Raw genomic sequence first — 22,408 nt, 5'->3', positions numbered from 1 at the left:
GCATACAACAACAGCTATCAGGCCACTATCGGCATGACACCCTACGAGGCTCTCTATGGGCGGAGGTGTAGATTTTCAATCTGCTGGTATGAAAGTGGTGAACAGAAGGAACTAGAACTTCAGACAGATCTAGTAGCAGATACCACAGCAGCTATACAGCAGATCCGCCAGAGGATAGAGACAGCTCAGAGCCGCCAGAAAAGCTATGCTGATACACGGCGCAGACCTTTAGAGTTTTCAGTTGGGGATACAGTATTCCTCAGAGTGGCTCCCATGAAGGGAGTAATGTGTTTTGGGAAAAAGGGCAAGTTAAGTCCCAGATATGTGGGACCATACCTTATCACTAGAAGAGTTGGCAAGGTAGCATATGAGCTAGAGCTACCCCAGGAGATGTCAGCTATTCATAATGTATTTCACGTCTCAATGCTAAAGAAGCATATTCTAGATGCCACCCAGGTGATTGAGCCCTAGTCGGTACAAGCCCGCGAAGACCTCAGCTATGACAGTCGGCCTATTCAGATAATAGACCGAGCAGTTAAGAAATTGCGGAACAAGGAAGTACCATTAGTAAAAGTTATTTGGCACAGTCACACAGCAGAAGAGGCAACTTGGGAGACAGAAGCTAGTATGAGACAGAAGTACCCAGAGTTGTTCTAAGTTCGAGGATGAACTTTTTATAAGGTATGGGGGATTGTAATGCCCAAAAAATTCTCAAAATTTTATTAGAAATATTCTATGATTTTTTTGGAATTTTAGGATATTTTTACAGAATTTTTAGAGTTGCGGAAGTAGCAAAAACAAATAGGAACGTAAAATAGCCTACGCGGGTATTGAACCCGAGACCTATTGGGTCCTACGACTTATAGTGGACTCTAGTAACCAAGTGAACCCAACAGGGCCATGCTGAAAGGAAAGAGGAACAATTATATTTATATTTGAGTTGGGCCGAATTACCCACTTAATATGAATAGGGAATTTAAGTGAGGAATTGTTATTTTCTTAAACGAGAAAACTTTTCCCTCAAACCTCACCCGCCGACCCTCTCTCTTTCTCCCTCATCTCTCGGCGCCAACCTCAAGAAGACCTAGGGTTCCATCTTGAGGAGCGTAGGAGTACCTCCCGGCGACATCAAGGATACGAGGGCGCTCCTCTCCGCAAGAAGAACGCATAGACGCAAGAAAATTGTCGGAGAGATCTCTTCACCGGGAAGCTAGCAACTAGAATCGTAAGAAATCTAGCCCAGGAGGTAAGAAACCCCTCACCTGCAGTATAAGTAGCTTTCTCGAGGTTTTAGGCATTAGTTTAGTTGTATGCAGAATTTTAGTATGTAGGGTGTGAACTAGTGCACACCATATGTTTGATAAAATGTGTAACTCAGTTAAATGGCACCGTAGGCATTTTAATAGCTCAGTAAATGCAATAGAAGCATTTTTACAGCATGTTCAGTTTTATTACAGCTTTTATGGGACTACGGTCCAATGGGTGGGCTCCCACAGTCGCCTCTAGGTCCAGACAACCTACCTCTAGGTTCAGATAACCTAGAAATAGTAAGATAAGAAAAATTCAACTATAGCCAGTATTTTATTTTCAGCAGTGGCACTATACTGGACTAGATGCCCATTGGGTTGGGCTCCCATAGTCGTCCTTAGGTTTAGATAACCTAGTAACCCTACTAGATTCGGGACTAGCTACCTCGGGTTTAGTTAGGGATGCGCGCATAGCAAGTACAGTTGCCGGGCCCATCAGCAGCATGATTAGTATTTTGATCTATAATTATAAATAGTTTTTCAAAATCTCACAATCAGTTATGTGAATATGATTTAAATTCAGTATTAGCTTAGTTCAGTTCAACTCAGTGTTGTATCAGTTTAGCTTCTTTCCATTGATACATGTGTTAGTTCATGCTTAGCTCTTGATATTCCATGACTAGTTTTGATGCCATGTTTTAGTATACATGATTAGTAACTTCAGTATTTAAATTTCAGCATGTCAGCATGTATTTCAAGTAGCATGTTTTAAAAGCATGATTTCATCGTATTCATGTTTTTGTGAGGTAGATGGTTTCTTACTAAGCGAAAGCTTACAGATACTTCTTTTCCTTATACTGCAGATAAAGGTAAAGGAAAGATGGACTAGCGGAGGCTGGAGGTCAATGCAGTGAAGATGTGTGTGGCAGGAACTTGGAATAAAGATTCTTGGAGATTAGCAAGTGTTAAAGAATTGAGTTTCTTATAGTTTCTATTTCTTCATATCTCTAGAATGTTTAAATATTATGAGTTATGAAAGTATGCACTGGATTATGGTTAATCCACTAGTTATCCCGATGTTCGACAGTAAATCATACGTATTGGTAGGTCTAGTAGCTTGGTTTTTGTTTAGAGAATTAATGCATGTGATTTGGCACAAAACAGTGCTGAAATCAGAGTTCAGCAGCGAAATCAGAAACTCCAATTGATCGACCGATCGATTGGAGGGATCTCAATCGATCGGTTGATCGATTGAGAGTTGATTTCGCGAACAGTGAGCCCCGGAATTGATTCCTGGATCGATCGGGGAATTAGCCTCGCGAACAGAGAGCTCTGGAATCGATCACTGGATCGATTGGACAGCTTGGATCGATCATCCGATCGATCCAGAGTTTACCCCGTGTACAGTAGCAAGCTGAATCGATCAGTGGATCGATCAAATCACTCCAATCGATCCACCGATCGATCGGGAGGCCTGATAACAGCTGGAAACCCCTTATTTCAGTCCTTGTTCATATGTGAAGTCTAGATTACTTCCTTTAGCATAGGAACAACATTAAAGATGTAGTTTAAACATGAATTTCAGATCTAATAGCAATTAGCAGAAGAAATAGTAGTAGTTAGCAAAATTTTGAATTAGTTCAGCTTTTCTGCACCTTTAGAAAATGGTTTAGCATAGCATAATGTGACGGTCCGGCCTCGCAGCCTAGCTAGTAGGAGGCGGGTCGTTACACTTACCTTCCACTCATATGGTTCTTTCTTCTCAATCTACCTAGGGTCTCAAAAGCATGCTCGATATCAAGAGAAACATAGTAGTTATTTCCATAGTAACCTAACTCGGTCTCAAAAGAATAACTCATTGGTTTTCACTCATGACAACTATTTTTTATATCCCTTATTAATTATTTTTTTAAGTTTTTCTAATTGATTGCAAGGTGCAATATTTAAATACAAATGTAGATGAATGCAAACGTAGGGATATTTTGATTTTTCCAAATGAGCTAACATGATTCGAGCCTCATCCAGTAACCAAATGTAGTTTGAGAAATCACCATGGAAACACTAGTACTAATCCATTTCTATGAATCATGACTATTTTTAGAGTTATCTACTATCAAAATTAGGTATAGTGAAAAGATATCCTAACACAAGGCCAATACTTAAACTCTTACAGTAAAAATATTACTCATTTCATGCTATCATAGATAGAAAAAGATCGCTAAACATACTATCACCATAGGTAATCAATAAACCACATGAAATCTAGAACAAACGTGCTAGTATTTTGCATTAAGGAACAAGAAATAATGATGTGATGAATGATGCAACTAGAAAAAATTTTATTATGTAAAAAGAAATGTGCAAAAACTAAGCTACAACCCAACACATTCCCCTAAACTTATACTTTTCTCCCAATAAAAACTAGAAATATAATATGGAGGATATTTTAAAGATAGAGAAGTTACCAAGTGATGAGCTCCAAATGATTGAGACATTCATGTTCTGAAGATACTTCCCTATCTATGATTTGTACTCCTCCATAACTTTGAATTCTATAAAAGGAAGATGGACAAGAAAAATTAACTAGAGAATTTGGGTTATTATGAATAAAGAAAAGAAATTAGAAAGAAACCAAAAAAAACATAAATGAAAAAAAAGGAAGAAGAACTTGGGTTGCCTCCCAAGAAGCGCTTGTTTTTATTCATTAGCTCGACCCCTTATTTAATTCCACTAAATCACGATCTTGCTAGAGTAGAATACTTCTAGACTTTTTTTTTTCAATTACCCAATTTATTATGAATAAAGTTGTCATTATAAGAGCCATGTAATGTATCACTGCTCTCTTCATATTTGTCTTCCTAAGAGTCTTTTCTTGCGGTCAGAGACGATTCAGTGTGAACTTTCAAATTCTGGCCTCATGAAAACCTACACATCCATAGAAAATGCATACCTCCCACATATGTGTTAAATAAGTAAGAACTAGAACCATATTAAGTTTAGTTAAGCAATTATCAAAAATGGAATCACAACCAATAAAATCGATCATAGGTATCTCTATAAAATTTTCTAAAAGATCACTAGAAATACTAACCTTGTATTGTTGAGATGTACCTGAAAGTTCAAAACAAGTGGATGTGACTACTTCTGGATCTTGTAGTAGCTCTAGCTCTGGCTCAAGTGGTGGTGCCTCTGAATGTGGTGATTCTTGGGGCATTGCTTTCAATGCACAAGCCCCTACACATTTATTATTAACCAATTCCATTCTTACAACTTCTATAGTGTCAATTGATTGTGTGATCAGAGGAAGTGATTCTTGGTACATTTCCTCTATGGTACATGTTCCTACACTTTTATCCACCACATCATCATCATAAGTGGTGAAGAGTCCACTAGTATCAATATTATCACTAAAGGATTGACAACTTCATTAAAAAAAAATCTTTATCAATTTATTGTAACATCCATAGAAACCAGATCCCCTGTCGCACCATTACCTCTTCAAAATCTTGTATTGTGAACTTCAACTAACTGGGAGCAAGATTTTCTAAGTCTTGGGAATCTTCCCAGAAATTAGCTCAATGTGTTAAAATTAATGTAGTCTATATAGTGTTAAACCATCTTGAAATTTTAACAGACTATGAGATGCTTGAAAAGATTGATCAACATCTTAGATGCTTCTATAATTAGAATTTTAATAATCCATCTAATCTTGATTGTAGTACTGAGGTGGGTCAGGGATATGCTGCTATGTTTGGACATACTCGTGCTACTTGGGAATTTCTTGGCGTTGAAAGTTCTGAGTCTGATGATTTCCCAAATCATAGCAATCAGTACCAAAAATTAGATCATTCATGACTTGATGTTCAGGTTGAAACAAATACCAAAAAGTATTAGTAACTTTTTGGAAGAAGTGACAAATAGCAATTGGATGAGACGTACTACCACACACACTACAAAGGTACTCAAATTGATCATCATCTGAATCATAATTTTCATAAATGGAAAATCTTACTCTTACACTCATGGGTGTGAAAAATTCTCTTAAAGGCCTACTTGATATGTTAGTGCTCATGATATCTTTAAAAAATTATAAGGAAATCTAAAAATGTAAAATTAAAGACAAGAAGGAAAATGTATAATGAAAAGTAAAAAAATAAAAGCAAACAAATAAATGAAAATTCTATTAACAAGTTTAGAGTAACTCATATGCTAATCAACTAATGTAAATCGAAAATAGTCCCCGACAATGGTGTCAAAAACTTGATGTGTACAATCCACAAATGAATAGTTGTTGTCAAGTAATAAAATATCGATCCTATAGGGAATGTTGATTAAGTACTAGTTAACTTTGCACAACGAATTATCTAGACAATCGAAAAGTGGTTCAGTCACTAACACTTGAGAAGAGAAAGGTTGAGAGAAGAGAGAGTGTGTGTGAAGAGTAGAGAGAGAATGAGCGTAAGTGAATGAAGGTGAAGTTGGTTAGGGGAATGATTCTAAGAGTTCAGTTTCATTATGATGCTAGTTAAAGTCCCTATGCATTGCTCATCTCCATATCTCTATACTTATGCATATATAGGAAGTCTAACTAAATACCGACACTACTCTGTGATAGTCACGTCGAAGTGCTATCCCTATTGGTATCTAATGCCATTAAGTAGAAGAGGTAACCTCATAAGTCTGGTTAAAGGGATACCCTTGTCACTACCCCCACCCCAGTTATATAACTAGTAGATTACACAAGATACTTATTAACATAGGATTAGAGATAACCCATTAAACCTAATTAAATGCTTCTTTGCAGAGAATTATCCTCCCTTTCAAGGCGATACTCTAGATGTCTGGTTAAAGGGATACTCTTGTCACTAGGGCCCCCTAGTCATATAATCTCAAATATCCCCTCTACGAGATGAACAATCAATACACATCTACATGTTTATACCATTCATACCTTTCATTAAACACATAGAAGACATTATACACATAGACCATGACATAAACACTTTATTGAACAAGGAAATAAACAAGTATATAGTTCATACATCAACATCGCATCATAAATACTCCCTACATCTTAAAAAATAGAAATTCAAGAGCAAGTCATCAAATCTAAGTCTGAGATAGAATTAGAAGCTCAGTCCTAGCGAAGCCACAGATCCGTATCCATTTCAGAAGGTTCTCAAACCAATATAAGTATCTCCTTAATTAGATCGCATAACTTAATTTCCTACGTATCGAAAAAGTTAGCTACGCCCAACCTCTAGGTCAAGTTACTCCAAGAGGAGGTCAAAGCCCTCAAGGAAATAACTAACCCAAGCTCCTTGACTAAATTAATTCAAGTTGGAACTTCAACTTAAGTCTAACAACTTGAGGAAGATAATTCTAACCTAAAAAAACAAGTCAAGGAACTTAGGGACTCATTGAAATGGTTCACTTTGGGTTCCAAGAACCTTAACCTAATTCTTGGGAAAGAAAGGGTCGTATACAACCAATCCAGACTTGGGTATAAAGCCAAATATAAATTTAAATCCTACCTATCTTTAGTAAATCAATCAAAAAGAAAACTAGTCCAAGCATGGGTCTCTAAGACTAACTTGTTTAATCAAGTTAGACTTGATCAATATTGGGTTTCCAAGGATCAAATTCATTACCTTGATAGACCTTATCGAGGCTATGATCCAAGGGGAGCCAATAAAAATACCATTATTGTTATTAAGTAGACTTATTTGATGTTTGATTTACTTCTTTCCCTATATATGCTTAGATTAGGATAGATAAGTGCTTAGGCTTGATCGACACTTGTTTAGTTAGACCAATGACACTCAGAAAGATAATTAAATATTTAATTTTTTTAAAAGGCTTTGTCTAGAAGTGATTGTTGTTCTAGTATTCAAGAAGACATAATACCTCGCCACAGCCTGGAAACCAATTATTAAAATAAATGTTTAATTAACTAACTATTAAAACTTATTTTTAACTAAAATATAAATCAATACTTAGATTTAAATTTAAGATTAAATCAACTCACAAAATCAATAAGCTTCCCTGATTAAAAATCTGGAAAGGGTGAGATAAATTTATGTTTAATTTGAGAATTAGTCTAACCTAATTCAAACCAATCAAATTTCAAAACTTTAATTACCTTTAATTAATTTTAAAATTTAATTAATCTTTAAATCATAATTAATTTCAAATTTTAGACTTAAATATCTTTCAAATTTTATTTTTAAGACTGAAATTTAAGTTTAATCTTAACTATTTTCAAAAAAATACAAACTTAAATATTTTCAAAATCCAAACTTAAATATTTTCAAAATTCAATATTCTAAAATCTAAAAATTCAAATTCAAATTTAAATTTTCAAACTCAAATTTAATTATTCAAACTTAAATTGTTAAACTTAAATTTAATTATTTAAACTTAAATAGTGAAACTCAAATTTTCTTATTCAAACCTAGATTGTTAGACTCAAATTTAATTATTCAAACTTAAATTTTCCAATTCAAATTCTATTATTCAAACTTAAATTTTGAAAGTCAAATTTAATTATTCAAACTTAAATTGTCAAACTCAAGTTTAATTATCCAAATTGAAATTTTCGTATTCAAGTTTAATTATATTTTCAAAATTCAAATTTGAATATTTCAAAATTAACACTGAGTTATTTTACAATTCAAATTTAGACTTAAATTTTTTTTAAAACTCAAACTTAAAATCAACTTCAAAATTAAAATTAACTTAACTTCATCTCACACAAACTCGTAAGCTTAACTTGTTTGATAAATTAGAACGAGTGAGATAGAAAATCAAGAAAATAAATGATTATTTTAAATATATTCTTATTTTTTTTTTTTGCTTGGACTCAAGGATTCCCAAACTTAAATAAGTTACCTAAATTCTTTTTGGGCATTAATCAAGGGGTAGAAAAAGGGAGTTAAGTTAAATATGTTTTCAAATGTCAAAGTATTTTTAAAAAGAAGTTATGTTTTTCTTTGGTTTAACTATTTTTAAAAGTTTAACAATTTTGAAAATTAATCTTAATTTTTTAAAAAAAAAATCAAGTTTAAATATTGTTTTTGGAAAAATAAGTTTTTGAAAAGTTTTTTTAACTAAGTTTTTATGAAATCTTTTCAAAAAGCTTAAATAAGTTTTTTTTAGGAATCTTTTACTTAACTAAGTTTTTCAAAAAGCTAAGTACTTAACTAAGTTTATTTGAAATTCTTCAAAAGCTAAGTACTTGATAGAGTGTTTTCCAAATCTAAGAATGTAGCTAAGTTTTTAAGGAAAAAGTTAATATTTTTTCTTCAAAGCCTTTAAGTATACTTTCAAAGATATTAAATCTTTAAAAAGATATCTTTCAAAAATGAAGCATTTTCAAAAGTCAAGTTATTCTTCAAAGCTTTTACAAAAATGCTAAGTACGTTCAAAACATAGTCTGTTTGAAATTATTTTTAACTCTCCCTTTTAAAAAGTTTTTCAAAGCAAAATTCTACTATCAGAGTTTGTTTCAAAGTATTTAAAACAAAAAAAACTAAAGTGTTTTATTTTGAAATTAAGTTTTTTTTCCTCCCTAAATTGTTTTTGATATATGTCAATAGGAGAGAGAATATTCTAAGGTTAAGGGGGAGAGAGAAAGTTAAGGGACTAAAGGGGAGCTAACAAGTTAATTCTTTCTTTTATGAACAAATATCTTAACGTTTCCTATATGTTGCTTAACTTTTATGTTTTGCTATATGTTATTATATGTTTTACTTAACTTTTGAATCAAGTTATCATAATCAAAAAAGGGTAGATTGTTGGTGCAGGGAGCACTAGATGATCGAACCTGAGTTTTGATTATGGCAAAGGGTTCAAAAGTTTAGATGTCTTGTGATTTAACAAGTATGACTGAGCTTGCAGGAAAATACTAAGTGTTCTTAAGTAAAAGTCCTAGTAGATTCTAAGCAGATGGAAAACCCCTAGAGGTGGTAACCCTACATCCTAGGGGTGGTAACCCTAAGTCCTAAGGGTGGTCACCCTAGGTTATGGAAAGTCTTAGATGCAGTTAGCAATGAAGTCCTAGTCCGGGAAACTGGGTGAAGTCTTGGTGGGTCAAGGACTTTGGGCAAAATCCTAGAGTCAAGGACTCTAGCTGAAAATCTTAAGGGTCATAGATACCAGGTGAAAGTCTGACGAGTCATGAAACGGACGTTGAGCATGAAGTCCTAGAGTCTCTGAAACTATGTAAAAGTCCAGACAGTCTAGATGACCGGTTTGACAAAAGGTAAATTCTTCTGAGAGGAGTAGGTGAGGATGTGTTCTCCGAAGAGGGAATAGTAGGCGTCAGTCTGAAACTCAAAGTCAGGACCGGACAGTCCGAAGGTTGTTAAAACTTATCTTTAAATGTTATTTGCCTTTTATTCTAACTTTATTTTGCAGGAAACTAATAATCTTGTATGTTCAAATTTTGCCTTGTTCGGTCAACCGAACGTCCGGATCAGTCAACCAAACTCCTAAGCTAAAAGATCAAACTCTAGCTCATGATGAAGTGTAGACCGAGGGATCGATCGACCAAACAGTGAGGTTCACTCAATCGAACGGTGGATAAACTTCAGACCAGGTTGATCAGATCAAATAAGCTGAGGAGCGTCAAGGGTTCAGTGGATCGAACGAAGGTCTTATCCAAACAGCAGCATTTGGACAAAAAGTTGGGCGGATTCAGGCAAGATCAGTCAACCAATCAAGGGGATCGGTCGGCCAATTAGCATCGATTCAAACCTGATCCCAAGATCAGTGGATTAGGATCAGGATAAACTTGGCTATAAAAGGAGGTCTCGACCAAGCACTTCTACAATGAATTCCAAGCATCTTCAGCTTCTACGCACTGCTCTGAAAAGATCTCTATGACATCGTAACTCTACTCCAACGATGACTACATAAAAGATCCATCTTTCCAAGTCATTGGTATTATTTTTTTTTGTTAAGTTACTTATATTCAAAGTGTAATCATGCCTATAACTTTCTGAATCTATAGTGGTTACCCAATGAAAGTGATCAACGATCGCGGACCTCGGAGTAGAAGTCATCACAGGCTCCAAACCAAGTAAATCTTACTTGTGTTTGCGATTGTGTTTTCTATTTTCCGCTGTGTTTCATTCTGTGCTTTGTGCAATCGAGAAATAGGCAAGAGTGTTATTCACCCACCCCCCCTCTAGCACTTCTCAATCCTACAAAGAGACCAAGTAAGAAATACCTGCCTTTATTAGTAGTTCATATCAGAACAATCCTACGTTGAGACGCTCATATTGAATCAAAGTTCTGCATCAATATATTTTATTTAGATAATTTTATGTGAATTAAATAGCTAAATAACATCCCAAAACTAATGAGGGGAATCCCCAATCGAATAATTATCAATTAAACCTGATTAATGATTAACTCTGACTAATATCAATTCCTTGATTGAATTACGTTTAACCTAACATTATAAACTCCTTAATTGATCCATGTAGCAATCCATTTACTAACAAGTCCACTCAACATAATCCAACATACCTAATTCATCCAAATTGATCAATTGTTAACCACCAGATCTAATCATTAACCAATTAAAACAACCTACTATAGAAATGACTGCAAGTCTAAATCTATTACTGAATAGATCTCACCTCATTTCCTACACGCAGCTGTTCGATGAAGAGATTGAGTGTTGTCGGGAGTAGAAAACCTCTGGTTTCACAATGCCTTGCTCATCTTCCCAAAACTGAATTCAACTGGCATTCTCAGGCACGCCAAGAACTATTTTCCTTGTCCCCGTAGCATAGTAATGATCTCAAAGGATAGATCTAGCACAAATATAGGGACGATAGCTCACGGTGGGGGGGGGGGGACAAGGAATTTCTATTACTAACGGGTGAAGAGGAGTAAGCAAAAGGGTTAAATACTTAGGGTTAAGTTATAAACACTAAGTTAATGTTGACTCTTCGCAAGTGTACGGAAATATCGTAAGTAATAATAAAAGATATCGTATCCACAGGAACTAGAATAACCACTAAAGACGTCTCAACGCGAGTTAGTTAAACAACTAATCAATGGGTTGACAAGTGTAAAGTAAAACTATGAAAAGTAAGATAGAAAATGAAAGAATAAGAAACAAGAATAAGGGCGACGATAAAGAGAATGTTCTAGGAGTTTTGGTTTCTTTGTAAGGATTGTTCCATGTGAATGATTTACCAAATCTTATTCCTCAATTGTCCATCATTTGTAGAAGGTTGTCGGTTCTCTCTTGCAATAGACAACCGGCCTAGGATTGAAATCTATACCTAATTGTGACCAATTAGGAATGAACCTATGTTGTCCTTACACAGGCTTGCTTGTCACGTGCGTCCCTCGGATAATCAACATACGAATTCATCACTCATCAACCGCATCAAGATATAAAGATTAATGCACATAATCTATCCTACCTCCTTGAATTATCCTATTTCACCCTCAAGATCATTCCTCAAACGTCCTTACACGGGCATGTTCCTGTCACGAACGTCCCTCGAAAAATCGAATGAGATACAATCTCTACAAGGTCCAAAAGATATCCAAACATCCATTCAAGCATGGTAATTAAGCCCTAATCACAACAATCCATACAAGATAGAATGAATACAAACAGGGAAAAATCATAGAAATAGGAAATTGGCACATCCATAAGAGTTTTACATCAAATCATCCTTACAATTACTCCCTCCATCCTAGATCAAGAAATCTACTCCATAAAACAAGGAAAGAAACCCAAAGAAAAGAAGATTACAAGCATTATTAATCCCCTCAAATCCAAGAAAAGAGAGAAAGAAAACTTATCTACAAAGAAGAATGTCTTTGGATCCAATCCCTACTTTCCCGGAGTCGATTCGGTGAAGATCCACCCTTAGATCGTCGGAAATCCCTCCAAGAATGGTAAGGAACGCCCCAAATCCTGTTTCCCCCCAAAAGGGAGAAGATCCCCTCTCAAAACATGAAGGAGGCTTTATATAGAGGTGAGGTTTGGGTGCCACACGGCCCCGAGGCACGACCGTGTGAGGTTCACACGGCCAAAGGCATTCCCTTCTCTGCCAACCTTACACGGCCATGTGTGGTACACGGTCGTGACATGCATCTTCCATGACCCCCCCCCCCCTTGTATGGCAGTGTACATCTACACGGCCTGGACTGCTTCTGCCTCTGGAAACTTGGCACGGTCGTGTGGTGTACACGGCCAGAGCCCTCTTGCTCACTGGAAACCCTACACGGTCGTGTGGTGTACACGACCTGACTCCATTTGGCTTCAAATCTTGGCACGACCATGTGAGGTTTACACTACCGAGCCATCTTCCTTTCCTACTATAGCTACATGACCAAGGATCTTCACACGACCAGGGCAACCCCCCATGGCAGGGCCGTGTGAAGTTCAGGTGTAATGCCTTCCTCCCTCGCTTCGCTTGCAGTTTTAGCCTCGAACATGCATCCTTCACCAAATTTGACTCATATGTACAAAAAATGCACAAAAGTAGATCTCCGAACAAAAAGAGTAAATATGCTAAAAGAAAAGCTGAAAGTATGAAAATGCATAGATAAAGCATGCTCAAATTATGTGAATGTGCGTCAAAACATGCATAAAAGTATATATAATCTACACACATCACACCCCCAGACTTAAACCTTTGCTTGTCCTAAAGGAAAATGCTGCAATCTAAATTCGTATGTTCTACAACGCACTCATATCCCCAATGCTTTTTCCTAGCTCTATCAAAAAGTTTCATTAGTAAGCATGATCATGAAAACAAGTTAAGTATGACTCAAGCATAAGTACCCTTTGCACAGTGCAAATAAAATAACTCAAAACTCTTCAAGTTTCAATCTATGTCCTAGTGAAGTCATCATCAAGTTTGAATTCCTAATGTTTCCAGTGATAGACAAGTAACCAGTGATAGGTGTTGGTGTAAGTTGCACCAGAATCAAACCTAAGTTTTGATGTTGTCAAAGGTTCAAGTTAAGTCTTGTTATGATATAACAAGTTGACTAAGTGTGCAGGATGTTTACTCAACCGACAAAGACATAGTTGGAGGCTAGGCAGGAGAAATCTTAGCAGATCGTGGAACCCAGGTGCAAGTCCAAGAAGGTCGAGGGGACCTGAAGCTTGGCAGTGTGATCGAGAGGTCTGGAGGACCGAAGATCAAGAGAAAAGTCCTGGGGAGCCGATCAAGGCTGAGTGAAAAGTCCAAACTAGATCTGGAGGATCAAAGTTTGGCAGATAGGATGAGGTAAACAAACTGGAGGAGCGACAGTGAGGTCAGGTTCCTGAAGGGAACAACCTTAGGTCACTGATCCAACTGAAGAAACTGGGAAGGTTTCCACTTTGAGATCAAGACAGTCCTACTGTCTTAATATTACTCATGCATTTTATTACTGTGCTAATCTCTGTTTTGCAGGTTATTTTGGCTAACACTGTTTTGCAGGTCAGACATGATTGGTCGACCGAACCAGAGGATCGGTCGACCGAACCAGGTCAACTCAAAACTGTAATAAGCATAAAACAGATCAAACCAGAGTCCGGTCAAAGCATGATCGGTCGATCGAACAGTAAGATCGGTCGACCGAACCTTAATGACTCAGCACTGCCAGTTCATCAGCACCGTCCAGCAGTAAAGGAAAAAGAAGCTGATCGGTCGACCGAACCTGGAGATTGGTCGACCGATCCAATTAGCATTAATGGTGAAATAAATAAAGATCTCTGCAGATTTCAACGAACAAGGAAAAAGTTGGTTCGGTCGACCGAACCATTAAATGGCAGTTAATGCAGAAGATCGAGCCCGCGTCAGACTCCAGCCAGGAAGGAAGGGAGCGGGTTCGGTCGACCGAATAGTGGGATCGGTCGACCAAACCTTTAGTACACCTATAAAACGAGACTCAAAGTCTGAGGTAGTACAATACTTTCTGATCCATTCAATTTCCCCTCTGCAAGCTGTTCATGCTACGAATTTTCATCAGTCTTGCAAAGCTACTCCGTCCGACTGAGCTTCGACTTTAAATTTCTACTGTCGGCATATTTCATTTTTACTGCACTTAATTTTATAAGATAGTAGAGTATTACTATCTTGCATCTTTGTACCTATACGATCTACTTCATTCCGAAGGTTTCAGAAAGAAGTGTTATAGTGGTTTGCCCATCGGTGCGGTCAAGGACCGCGGGCCTTCGTGTAGGAGTCGAGCTAGGCTCCGAACGAAGTAAACAATCTGTCTCCCTTTTACTTTCCGCTGTACACGACTTTGATTTTAAAATATAAAGAAAAGTTTTAAAAAGACGTGATAATCACCCCCCCCTCTATCGCACTATTCGATCTATCAATTGGTATCAGAGTCTCGTTAGCTCTGAATATCTTAATTGGTTTTCAAAGCATTTTAAAACTCTTTCTTTTTCTTTTCTTTTGGAACATTTTTTTATTCATTATTCTTCAAGCACTACTAATCCCAAGACGAAAGTCTTGAAAATATTTTGTCTTTTAATTCTTTCTTGCAAGGATGCCAAATTCGTATCAAGAAGGTTACAGTACCGTACGACCTCCACTGTTCAAAGGAGAGAATTTCAGTTATTGGAAGAATAGAATGGAGTGCTATTTGAAGTCCGACATCGAGCTCTGGTTCACAATCCTGAAAGGCTACACTCCCCCAACGAAAGATGGAATGCCTCTTGAACCTGAAGATTGGACTCCCCCAATGATCAAGAAGGTGCAACTGAACTACAAGGCAATTAACACCATTCAGTGCGGGATTACAATGGAAGAATTGAATCTGTAATGACCCGGCCCCTTGGCCCCTTGGGCGGCCCAACTGGCGGCCCCTTATGTTGTCGACCCATTTGGCGACATCTAATGTCGTCGACCGACGACCCTTTGGCCGTGCCGTTACTCACTAGGACTTTCCACCCCTGGCAGTGGATTTTTGCCTTCCCCAGGATTCGAACTCTAGACCTCCAGGCTAAGTAGTAGAGTTTATGAATCTTGGTAGCCAATGGGCCGGCGATATAAGGGGCCGCCAAATGGGCCACCAGTTGGGCCGCCCAAGGGGCCAAGGGGTCGGGTCGTTACAATAAAACGGCGCCTTTTATTATAACGAGCCGGCCCCTTAGTCGACCCATTTGGCGGCCCAACCTTGGTCCCTTGGGCGGCCACAATGGCGGCTCAACTGGCGACCCCTTATGTCGTCAACCGACGACCCTTCGGCCGTGCCGTTACTCACAAGATCTTTCCACCCCTGGCCAGTGGATTTTTGTCTTCTCTGTACGGCTGACAATCAGAAGCATTTCTAAAGACACAATATACATCAGCCACATGCGCCTGGAATATATACATAACCACGCAGTTAATAATCTCTGCCTACACGACTGGACAAATATAACAACAACCACGCAGTTATATATATTTTTATCAACCCACTCGGCTGAAATCAAAACCAACACAACGGAAACACATAAAGACAAGCCCATACAAAATAAAACAAAACACTTCTAGCCGGCTAGGCTTACACCACACAACAACACAAAATACTACGTAACAACAACAACACTCCAGAAACAAAACTGGAGCACAAAGCTAAATACACTGACACACAAATCAAATAAAACATAAAGGAAAACTGTAGTCTTCTGATGTGACGTGGGGACCGGCAGACATGATACTCCAAGCGACTCCATAAACAACCTGGTACCTAAAAAAGATAGTGTACACGGGGGTGAGTTCAACAACTCAGTGGGTAACAACTGATATGCATAATAAAGCAAATAACAATCAGCACTAATCATGCGTATAGTCTCCTGATACAAGAAGGGTAGATGAAATTGAAATAAGCAGGAGAAAACTGTACTAACTAGGACCAGGGTTTAGTACAACAAGGTCGTCAGACCGAGAGTGTCATAAATCCTGTATGCATGTCAATCACATGCATCCATATAAATGCAGCAAGTAAATGCAGCAAACACAAGCAATACATGCATCATGCATATGATGCAAATGTCATGGTCACCCCTGACGCCAGTCAGCCATGTCACACACAATGGTGAGACCGAGTGGGTAGGGCTGTGACAACCGTGCACTCTGACGTCACTGCTCCTGATGAGTGACCGAGTGGACGGGATGCTGTAGGAGTACACCTATCCTCCTACCCCAAATCATAAATGGGGGAGCACAATGCTCTCATCTCCCGGTACATGATGACGGGGAGGAATCTCTGCCGGCTACCACGCTACGTCACACTACCCATGAGCGGACCAACGGAGCCAAACAAAGTTCAACTGCCTGCCAGCTACCACGCTTCTACACTAAACCAACCGAGCCAAACAGAGCAGAACCGTCTGCCGGCTACCACACTGAGTCACCAGACCAACAGAGCCAAACAGCAGAACTGCCACACACCTGTCTGATATACCACTAACCCATGAGTGGTAGTGTGTACAGATACATGTAACTAGCGATGTGCTCGACAATAATGAAGCAACTATCGCACAACATGCAATCATGCGAGACGATGCATGATACTAAACATGGCAATATCCTGAACAGCATAACAATATGCATACATAAATATAAAATGTGTACCATAAGAAAATGAATCAAATCAAGGTACACAGACCAGATAAGGTATCAAAAACCCTAGGTCCTGAACATGATAAATAACAGGGTTGTGTCACTTCCTCTATAAATATGCATAATCAGGAAATACTAACATGATGTGCATAACAAATAAACAAACAAGCATGTAACAGATCAAGTAGTAATCAACCGAAGCAAATAAGAAAATATAATCGTTGCTATTTGTTAAAGACATTATTATGCATATCAAATGACATAAAGTCAAAGTACTCACCTCCATTAGGAAGGCCCAATCCGACGTCGAGATGCTTGTCTCGCGTCAAAGTCCTGTGTCACCAATATATATATTTTTATTTAGCTAAAATTCAATAAATAGCTAAATAAAAATTCCTATGACTAATTTAGGGTAAAACAGTAATCACATCATCCAATTACAATACGTATCCAAATTCCTACACCATACCTCAAGCTCAACCGCTGTTGAATACAGAACAAGGTGAGCTGATTGTTGTTGGAAACAAGGTATACCACAACAAGACCTCCTTGCTGAAGTTTTCCCTACAGCGCACAACACTTGGCTGGAATCCTACCTACTCAACATATCAAGATGAGATCAATAGGAAGATCACAGATCAGAACAAGACTAGAGATCATTAATTCAAGCAACAACCTAATTCCAGTAATAAGATGTTCTCACCACCTCTTCCTCTTCAGCAGCTTCCAAGAGCCAGCCGCTGGCTCTCTGTTCCCTGGCGTCGTCGGTGTTGGGCAAAGGAGAGGGAGGCAGCGGCGATTTGCGGCGTCGGTTAGGGCACGCGTGAGGGGAAGAGAAGGCGCGCGGGGGTTTGGGGTACGACGGCGGAAGAGGAGGAGAAAAAGAAAACAAAAAGGAAAAAATGAAACTTTTCCTCGCTTAAATTGGGTAATCTAAACAGGCTTTCCCCGAGCCCCATTTTTATCCCTGTAAACTCGTCCATACGAACTCGGAAAAATTTCCGAAAAATTTCTAAAAATTTCAGACAATTCCCTTATCATTATTCGCTATTTTTTCGGTATTTTACATTCTCCCACACTAATAAAAATTTGGTCCCCAAATTTCATTATCTACCATCAGCAAATACTAACAACAGGTAAATAGTGTAAATGCTGAATGGTAAATTAAATCACATACTTCAAGTGAAAAGATGGGGATATCGAGCTCGGATCGTATCCTCGAGCTCCTCGAGCTCCCAGGTAGCCTTCTCGTCCGAATGATGCTGTCATCCGACTTTAACCAGTCGGATTGTCTTGTTCCGCAACTAACGCTCTTTCCGGTCCAGAATCTGTACCAGAACCTCCTCATAAGCGACGTCAGACTGAATGGGATCTGAGATATCTGTCAGCACATATACTGGGTCGGCTATGTATCTCCTCAGCATAGATATGTGGAATACGTCATGAACGCCTGCTAGGGACGGTGGTAGTGCCAGCCGATAATCTACTGCTCCAATCCTCTCCTAGATCTGGAAAGGTCCAATGTATCGCGGAGCTAGCTTATCTCTGAGGCCAAATCTCTTCATCCCTTTCGTGAATGAGACCCGTAGAACATGGTCACCAGTAGAGAACTCTAGGGGTCTGCGTCTCCGATCTGCATAACTCTTCTGGCGGTCCTGCGCCTCTGACATCTTCCGTCTGATACTACGGACCAACTCCGCGTCATGCTGAGCTCTATGAAGTCCCAACAGCTAGGCCTCCCCAACCTCATCCCAGATGGTGGGTGTCCGACAAGGCCTACCATACAACGCTTTAAACGGTGCCATTTGGATAGCCGAATGAAAGCTGTTGTTGTAGGCGAACTCTACCAATGGCATATGGTCCTCCCAACTGCCTCCGAAATCCAATACACACGATCTCAGCAAATCCTCTAGAGTCTGAATGGTCCGCTCTAACTGTCCATCTATCTGCGGATGGAAAGCTGTATTGAATCGGAGCTGAGTGCCCAAGGCCTACTGCAGACTTTGCCAGAAACGAGACGTGGACCGGGGGTCTCTATCTGAAATAATAGTCAAAGGGACACCATGCAATCTGATGATCTCCTGGCAATACAGATCTGCCAATCGATCCAAGGAATTTATCCTCCGGATTGCTAAGAAGTGCGCGGATTTGGTTAATCGATCAACGATTACCCAAATCGCGTCATGGCCTCGTCGTGTCCTCGACAAACCCACCACAAAGTCCATAGTAATGTGTTCTCATTTCCACTCAGGAATAGGAATCTGCTGAAGTAAGCTGGCAGGTCTCTGGTGCTCGGCCTTCACTTGCTGACAGACAAGACATCTAGCTTCAAAATCCATGATGTCTTTCTTCATTCCGTTTCACCAATAGGAACGCCTCAAATCTCGGTACATACGGGTACCGCCTGGGTGGATCACAAATCGAGAACGATGAGCCTCCTGAAGTAGCTCCTGTAAGACCGGGTAAGACTGAGGTACGCAAAATCTGCCTCGAAAATATATAATACCTCCTCATCTCGGGTAAACTCGGTCTGTTTCCTGGAAGCTATCTGGCTGCCTATGAACTGCAAATGCTGATCACCAGCCTGGGCCTCTCGGATCCTCGTCCTAATCGATGACTGAGCAACCATGGTAACCAGAATACCCTGCTCTGTTTGGCCCTGTTCCTGAAGGCCTAACTCGGAGAAACCCTGAAACAAGTCTATGACTGAAACTCGGTGGCAAGTCAAAGTCCCTCTGGACTTCTTGTTGAGTGCATCGGCAACCACATTAGCTTTTCCCGGATGGTAGCTAATGGTACAATCATAATCTTTCAGGAACTCCATCCATCTCCTCTATCGGAGATTAAATTCCTTCTGAGTAAAAAGTTATTTGTGACTCTTCTGATCAGTGAGAATCTCAAATGTAATACCATAAAGGTGATGCCGCCAAATCTTCAAGGCAAAAATAATGGCGGCCAGCTACAAATCATGTATTGGGTAGTTCTTCTCATACTCCTTCAACTGTCAAGAAGCATAGGAAACTACCCTGTCGTGCTGCATCAAAACAACGCCCAAACCATGAAGAGACGCGTCGGTATAGAGCACGAATCCGCCCTCTCTGGAAGGTAAAATCAAAATCAGAGCCGACACTAATCTCCGCTTCAGCTCCTGGAAGCTGGTCTTGAAATCCTCAGTTCAAGTGAACTTCACGCCTTTCCTGGTCAGGCGTGTAAGTGGCATATCAATCCGAGAGAAACCCTCAACGTATCTCCGGAAATATCGAGCCAAACAAAGGAAGTTGCGAGCCTCCTCTATAGACTCCGTCTACTCTCAACAGTAACAACCTCTATCTCCTGTGGAACCACGGTATACTCCTACTAGTGACCATGTGTCTCAATCATCTCACAGAAGACAATCAAAATGCGCACTACTGAATTCACATATAATTTTTCCGTCGAAACATCCTTAGAACTATGCGAAGATGGTGTACGTGATACACCTCAGATCAGGAATAAAACACCACGTCGTCAATAACGATAACGAATTCATATCCAATATCCTAGGGATACCCAAATCATCGAGTCCATGATAACATCTAGGGCACTATTAGCCTAAATGATAAAACCAAGAACTTATAATGTCCGTAAATCAGACATCCTCAACCATAAGATCCCCGACAACAAGTCAGGAAATCTGATCACCAACGATATAAATCACCAAAGAATAAATCCTTCAGTGTGAGAGCAACGCTCCATCACACCACATGTGTGGGAACAACGCTCTACCACAAGAAATCCTCCATATGTGGGAGCAACGCTCTACCACAAATAATCCGAAATATGTATCTGCAATAAATATGGGAGAATAATCCGCTACCAGCAATCCACAATATGTGGAAGGAACACTCCACCACAAATAATCCATAACATGTGTGGGAGCAACGCTCCACCACGACAATCCAAAATATGTGGGAGCTACGCTCTACCACAAACAAACAGTGTCCAAGACACCTAACTATCTAGCCAGAGACTGCATGAGGTCACTCTACCACATATCACTGTGGGTAGCCTAGGGTATAACAACCTAGTAAGCAAATCAAATCCATAGTCAACTCTATCATCATCCTAGTGGGTCGGTCACCCACTAATAGGAGAATTAGTTGATAGGGTAATACAACCAATAACATAATGTAGACACTCAACATTCTACATTCAACATAGGTAGAATCATCATGATGCTACCAACCATACACTTGACACACGTGCACACACAACATATGTATGATCGACATAATCCTCTAATTAGTACACACCAAACATACTCACAACAAAGGTATAAACCATCGTGATACCTCCAACAATGCATACCGAACCCGTGTGCACATATCAATATAGGTATAATCGACAATACACCTCAAACAACACTCACATGACATATATACACCTATGTCAAGAGTATAATCAACGTAATACTCCAATAAATCATAATCGACACGAGTGTACACATAGAACAAATATAATGAACAAGATACCTCAAATATTACACTGAACACATCTGCACATATCACAACTCAGATTAAATCGATAAGATACCTCCAATAAAACACTCAAACACATGTGCACATTTCACAACATAGATTTAATCGACAAAATACCTCCAATAAACCAATCAGATCACTCGGGTATAATCTACTAGAAACCCACAACAATCATAACTGGAAAAGTATACACCCACTACATGCAATTATACCATCCATCATAACACTCCTACAACACATAACAATCATATGTACCCACTACATAGATATGCAAAATCAGCATATTTAATTCAATAAACCTTGCATTCTAAGTTAACCAACTAGGTACATACAGTCAAAAATTAAAGTCCACATGGAATAGAATACATCGATTCTCTATAGACTGACCGAAATCGACAATGGTATACGGTCAATTCAGTCTTTTCCACGTCAGTACAAAACATGTACTCTAATGTGCTCTAGATACCAATCTAAGCACAAATAACCCAAAGATCAACATCTCTATAAAATAGAGTAAGTCGATCCCCTACTGATCGGACCAACCAAAATAAATGAATCGGTCATTGACTATTTAAATTTAACGAATGTACACAAATCCTCCGCAAGCAACTAAGGTAAATCGATCTACGACTACCCAAGTCGATAGCGTAAATCAGTCTTCTATTGACCAATCTAACCAGAGTAAATCAATAATTTACTAACGAAACTAACTAAAGTATATTAGTACACTACTGGCTGAGTCAACAAAAATATGTACTTACTAGTCATTACCTAGCACCTAACCAATAAAAACAGAGACTGGTATGTGTCTCTAACCTCTAACCAACTAGTAGTAACAAAAGCTAAAACTACTGGTGATATGATATGGAAAATCACCAGAGACTGTAATCCTCGATCTCTATTAAAGTTGACCATGATCAGGGGTTTACCTAACACATAAAATATATGCTATATCAACTAGACAAGTACTAATAAAGAATGCTAATACATGTCATAAACTATAATAGTCAACGGTGCATATACAAACAAAAAGGTAGGATAGCAGTATACCAAC

Source organism: Zingiber officinale, chromosome 5B (genome assembly GCF_018446385.1).
Source record: "Zingiber officinale cultivar Zhangliang chromosome 5B, Zo_v1.1, whole genome shotgun sequence".
NCBI classification, from domain to species: domain Eukaryota; kingdom Viridiplantae; phylum Streptophyta; class Magnoliopsida; order Zingiberales; family Zingiberaceae; genus Zingiber; species Zingiber officinale.
This window is presented reverse-complemented; position numbering follows the sequence as displayed.